Source organism: Lactuca virosa, chromosome 6 (genome assembly GCF_052849685.1).
Source record: "Lactuca virosa cultivar CGN04683 chromosome 6, Lactuca_virosa_CGN04683_v6, whole genome shotgun sequence".
NCBI lineage: Eukaryota > Viridiplantae > Streptophyta > Magnoliopsida > Asterales > Asteraceae > Lactuca > Lactuca virosa.
The window spans coordinates 142823270-142828814 of NC_136431.1; positions in this window are offsets into that span (position 1 = coordinate 142823270).

Genomic DNA, 5545 nt, shown 5'->3' on the forward strand with positions numbered 1-5545 from the left:
ATACTCAGAGTTTGCGGATTCAGTTTTCGACTTACGATGATTTTTCTATAATTACTCAAAAACAGTGACAGTTAAGGGTAAAACTGTCAAATACATATTTAAGAGTTATTCACACCTTGTAACATGTTGAGCAAGGTGTGTAAGTTTTACACTTAGTATTTACAATGTCCTTTATTTGAAATACATATACATGCGTAACAAGGTTTCATACCATCATACAACACTTTTGATAAACTATAATAGGTATAGTTTTGAACACTTCATTTGACAAAGAAAACAATAACATTATCGATTTACAAAACGAACTTTCACTACACACTACGTGAACTCTTTAATGAATATTTGTGAGACATTCTCCTTCGGGGTACTCCAAGTGCCACAGAAAAGTTCTTTAGTTATAATCAGAATCTCCTGGAGTGAAAACGTGATAGTTGTGTATAGATCTATACTGGGTCCGACAAACCCGCACCTGAGCTGCTTGCAACAGCTAGACCGGCAGGTCTGTGGTGACAAATGTCATAACTTCCCGACGCCTGAAGAACGTCGCATTCAAGGCCATCTAGTCTTTAGTATGATTATAACATCTCGCATGGAATATTAACACAACATACAATTCACGGAAATTCTAAGGCTTGTTACAAAGGAGTTTTATTTAAATATAAAACACACACCTAAGTATGACGATTTACTTACACATACTGCCCAAGTGCAACAAATGCAGCTACCACCACAACGGTGCATGCCCGGAAAGGCCAATGTGGTTGCAGACGCTTTAAGCAGAAAGGAGTACTCGGGCCTCCGAGTAAAGGCATTAACCATGACCATCCACTCACACCTGTCCGCACAAATCAAGGAAGCTCAGGAGGAAGCCTTGAAGCCAGAGAACGTGATAATTGAAGCATTGAGAGGAATGGACAAAAATATTGAAGTTAGGGGTGACGGAGTTCGTTGTCTCATGAACCGGATCTGGACACCAAAATTTGGTGGATTCAGGGACGTTGTCATGAACGAAGCTCATAAAACTCGCTACTCCGTGCATCCCGGCTCAGACAAGATGTACTTAGACCTCAAGAAGATGTATTGGTGGCTGAACATGAAAGCTGAAATAGCTACCTTTGTGGGCAAGTGCCCGACTTGCGCCAAAGTTAAGGTAGAATATCAAAAGTCCTCGGGACTACTTCAACAACCAGAGATACCCGAGTGGAAGTGGGAGCAGATTACGATGGATTTCATTACCAAGTTACCTAAGACCGTGGGTGGACTTGACACCATCTGGGTAATCGTCGACAGGTTAACCAAATCCGCACACTTCCTACCAATAAAAGAGACAGACAAAATGGAGAAGCTGACAAGGATTTACATTAGAGAAATAGTGCGCCTTCACGGAGTACCGATATCCATTATCTCCGACAGAAATAGTAGGTTCACGTCACGATTCTGGCAATCAATACAGAAAGCTATGGGAACTAGGCTGGACATGAGTACAGCCTACCACCTACAGACTGACGGTCAGAGTGAAACAACCATTCAGACGTTAGAGGACATGCTAAGGGCTTGTGTGATAGACTTTCATAAAGCTTGGGATACTCATTTACCTCTTATTGAGTTTTCCTACAATAATAGTTATCATACTAGCATCAAAGTTGCTCCGTTCGAAGCCCTCTAAGGCCGTAAGTGCAGATCACACCTGTGATGGGCCGAGGTGGGCGATACGCAACTAGCAAAAGGGAAAGTCCCTAACAGCGCACTCACTGGCCCGGAGATCATAAGGGAAACGACCGAGAAGATCGTCCGAATTCGAGAACGAATGAAGGCTTCGCAAGACCGACAAAAGAGCTACGCAGATAAGAGACGAAAACCTTTGGAGTTCCAAGTTGGAGATCAGGTTCCAAGGCTGTCAAGACCCGAAACCAAGCCACTCTGGTTCCAAGGCTACCAAGACCCGAAACCAAGCCTTGACTTCGGATTTCCCATTTTCCACCCGGTTTTCGACCACGACTTCGTTTTAAGCCCGTTTTTCATGATTTTAACGTGGGATTTTCACCAAAATCCATATTTTATCATTTTTAACCCCCAGGACTCTTATTTTATTTATTTCTCAAGAATTTATTAATTAAAAATCATTAGTTTATATTAAGAAGATATTAACCCCACAAGTGGGTCAAGTGTGCCCACTCGCCTTCCATGTGTCATCATCTCAATAGTCCAACCCTATCCACATCACACAAACCAAGGTAAACATCCCTTCAATCTTGCAAATTGCTCCAGCAACATTTATATAAAGAAATCCCTGGAGGATTTCTTGGTTCACTTTGATAAATCCTTCACTTACACACTTCGCATATCACCTCAAGAAAGCTTCTTTCTCTCTACTTTCCACCACCTTGTGCAAGTGTTCTTGAGTTGCTACAGCATTTTTTGGTAAGTATTCCATCTAAACTCAAGTTTCATTCCATAATTTCATAACACTCTTGGATCATTAACTCATATCTTAACACCAAAAATCGTTCTTAGGATCATCCAAACTCTCACGTGTTCATCAAGTGCTCTTGACTTGATACTCCTCGTCTTCGACCTTCCACTCTTCCAAGAATCACTCAATGTGAGTTCATACCCCTACATTTTCTAGTTTTCTTCAGTTTTCAGGGGGAATACAAGTTAAAACACCAAAACATATTCAAAACACAACTTGACAGCTTACAACAGAAAAGTTGTGACCTGTTGACGAACTGTTTTACCCAACTTAAACTTAATATTTTTCAAAACTGTATAATATGCAAGTAGTTCAGGTTCATTCCTTTAAAATGACTACTTGGACATCTTTATATGATTTTTCTACAATTTATGGTGATTTTTACGAAACTGCCTATCACTGCAGCAACAAAATCAGACCAGGTTGTGAAAATGAACATTTTCACACTAGTTTGAGACCACCAAAAATTATGGGAAAATTTATGAACACAGTAGACACTTTTTCCAAATACTCAGAGTTTGCGGATTCAGTTTTTGACTTACGATGATTTTTCTATAATTACTCAAAAACAGTGATAGTTAAGGGTAAAACTGTCAAATACATATTTAGGAGTTATTCACACCTTGTAACATGTTGAGCAAGGTGTGTAAGTTTTACACTTAGTATTTACAATGTACTTTATTTGAAATACATATACATGCGTAACAAGGTTTGATACCATCATACAACACTTTTGATAAACTATAATAGGTATAGTTTTGAACACTTCATTTGACAAAGAAAACAATAACATTATCGATTTACAAAACGAACTTTCACTACACACTACGTGAACTCGTTAATGAATATTTGTGAGACATTCTCCTTCGGGGTACTCCAAGTGCCACAGAAAAGTTCTTTAGTTATAATCAGAATCTCCTGGAGTGAGAACGTGATAGTTGTGTATAGATCTATACTGGGTCCGACAAACCCACACCTGAGCTGCTTGCAACAGCTAGACCGGCAGGTCTGTGGTGACAAATGTCATAACTTCCCGACGCCTGAAGAACGTCGCATTCAAGGCCATCTAGTCTTTAGTATGATTATAACATCTCGCATGGAATATTAACACAACATACAATTCACGGAAATTCTAAGGCTTGTTACAAAGGAGTTTTATTTAAATATAAAACACACACCTAAGTATGACGATTTACTTACACATACTAGGCCTTGTTTTAATTCAGTTTACAACAAATCTTTTAGAAAATATTGGATTTGTGGAAACAAACTTGTAACAAATGTTAAGGAAACAACATTCATTTTTATAAAATACTTATGAACTCACCAGCTTTATGCTGATACTCTCTTTTCAAAATAACTTGTATTCTCAGGTAATCAGTAATACAGGTAACCGCAAGATTTCTGAAGTCAAGACGCTAAAGCGTAGATTATTTTGCTACATTTTATCATCGTATGTAATTTAATTGGAAACATGTATTTTGGAACATGTATTTTGGCAACAATGTAATCTTTTAAATTATATCTATGATGGTTGTGTTTTACTTTCTTCACTATGGTTATGATACTGAGCATGACGTCCTCCGCCCCCGAACATTTCCGACGTTCTGGTTTGGGGGTGTGACACAAGGCTAGCAGCCAAACCAAGAATCACCCGAATGGAACCCATCTTCATGACCAGAGATAAAATCTCATCAAAATCAATACCCTTTCTTTGATTGAACCCTTTTACCACCAATCTAGCCTTGTACCTAAGCCGTGAGGTATGTTCTTCAGTCTTCACTTTGTAGACCCAATTGTTCTTCAAATCTCTCTTGCCTTTAGGCAACTTCACCAACTCAAAGGTATTGTTTTCATGCAAGGAATTTATCTCGTCTTGCATAGCTTCAACCCACTCTCTTTTATGATCATCTTCCATAACTTCTGCACTCTTTTATGATCATCTTCCATAACTTCTACATAATAATCAGGTTCTCCCCCATCAGTGACTAAAACATACTCATCAGTAGAATAATGGATGGAAGGATGACGATCTCTCGTAGACCTCTTAAGTGGGACAAATGGTGGTATATCAGGTACTGGCAACTCTGAATGAAGATCCTCATCCAACTCCGACTGCTCTAGAAGATCATTGTCATCAGTACCATGTTGTTCATCATTCTGAACATCTTCATTAATTGGCTCAAAGTGTTGAGGGGGAACCAGATCCAAATCAACACGATCATCAGTAGACTGAGGAACTATCTTTGTTTTCTCAATATCTTTTAAACTTTGATCTTAAACAAATACAACATCACTGTTGGATTAATGTCTAAGTCCATAACTATAATTGGTAAGACTTGACCCGACCCGGCATGGTCCATTTGGGTTGCATGGCATCATGCATTGGGATAGACTTTAATGAGAGAAATAACATTTAAGGTTGGTTAATATATTATAAGTTCATGATATTAATAAGGTTATTTAATTAGTATTTAAGGTTGGTTAATATATTATAAGTTCTAATATATGGGCTTGTGATCCAAGATTCCTTATGTTGGACTAAGTCCATGGGGTGACCCATGGATACTCCATGGAGGTTAAAATCCATGGAGCATAAGGAATGGGTAAAGTTATGAGTTACATGGTGTAACCCTAATAGCCACCATATAAAAGAATCCCATGGCTCAAGAAATCGTGCACTAATGTGTGAGTGTGAGGGCTAGACGATATCAAGGAGTGTTCAAGTTTCTCTCAAGTTATTCCAAGTGTATTTGGTGTTGTGTGAACCATTTGAGGTGTCACACTTGGGGCACTAGGCACTCAAGCTTCATGAAGAAATTCTAGATCAAAGAGGTATGTATTTTATCTTGTTATATTTATTATTTTGTATGCTAGATTAGGATAATACCTTGGATGTTCATAATTGTATGTATAATAGAGAAAACATAGATCCTAGGTATTTAGGGTTGCATGTACACTTAGGAGTGTTAGAATGCTCATAACCCAACAGTGGTATCAGAGCCTAGGCTTGTTTTCTTGTTATACTTGCAAAAATAGCTGAAAAATCGAGTTGGATGCATATATTCGATT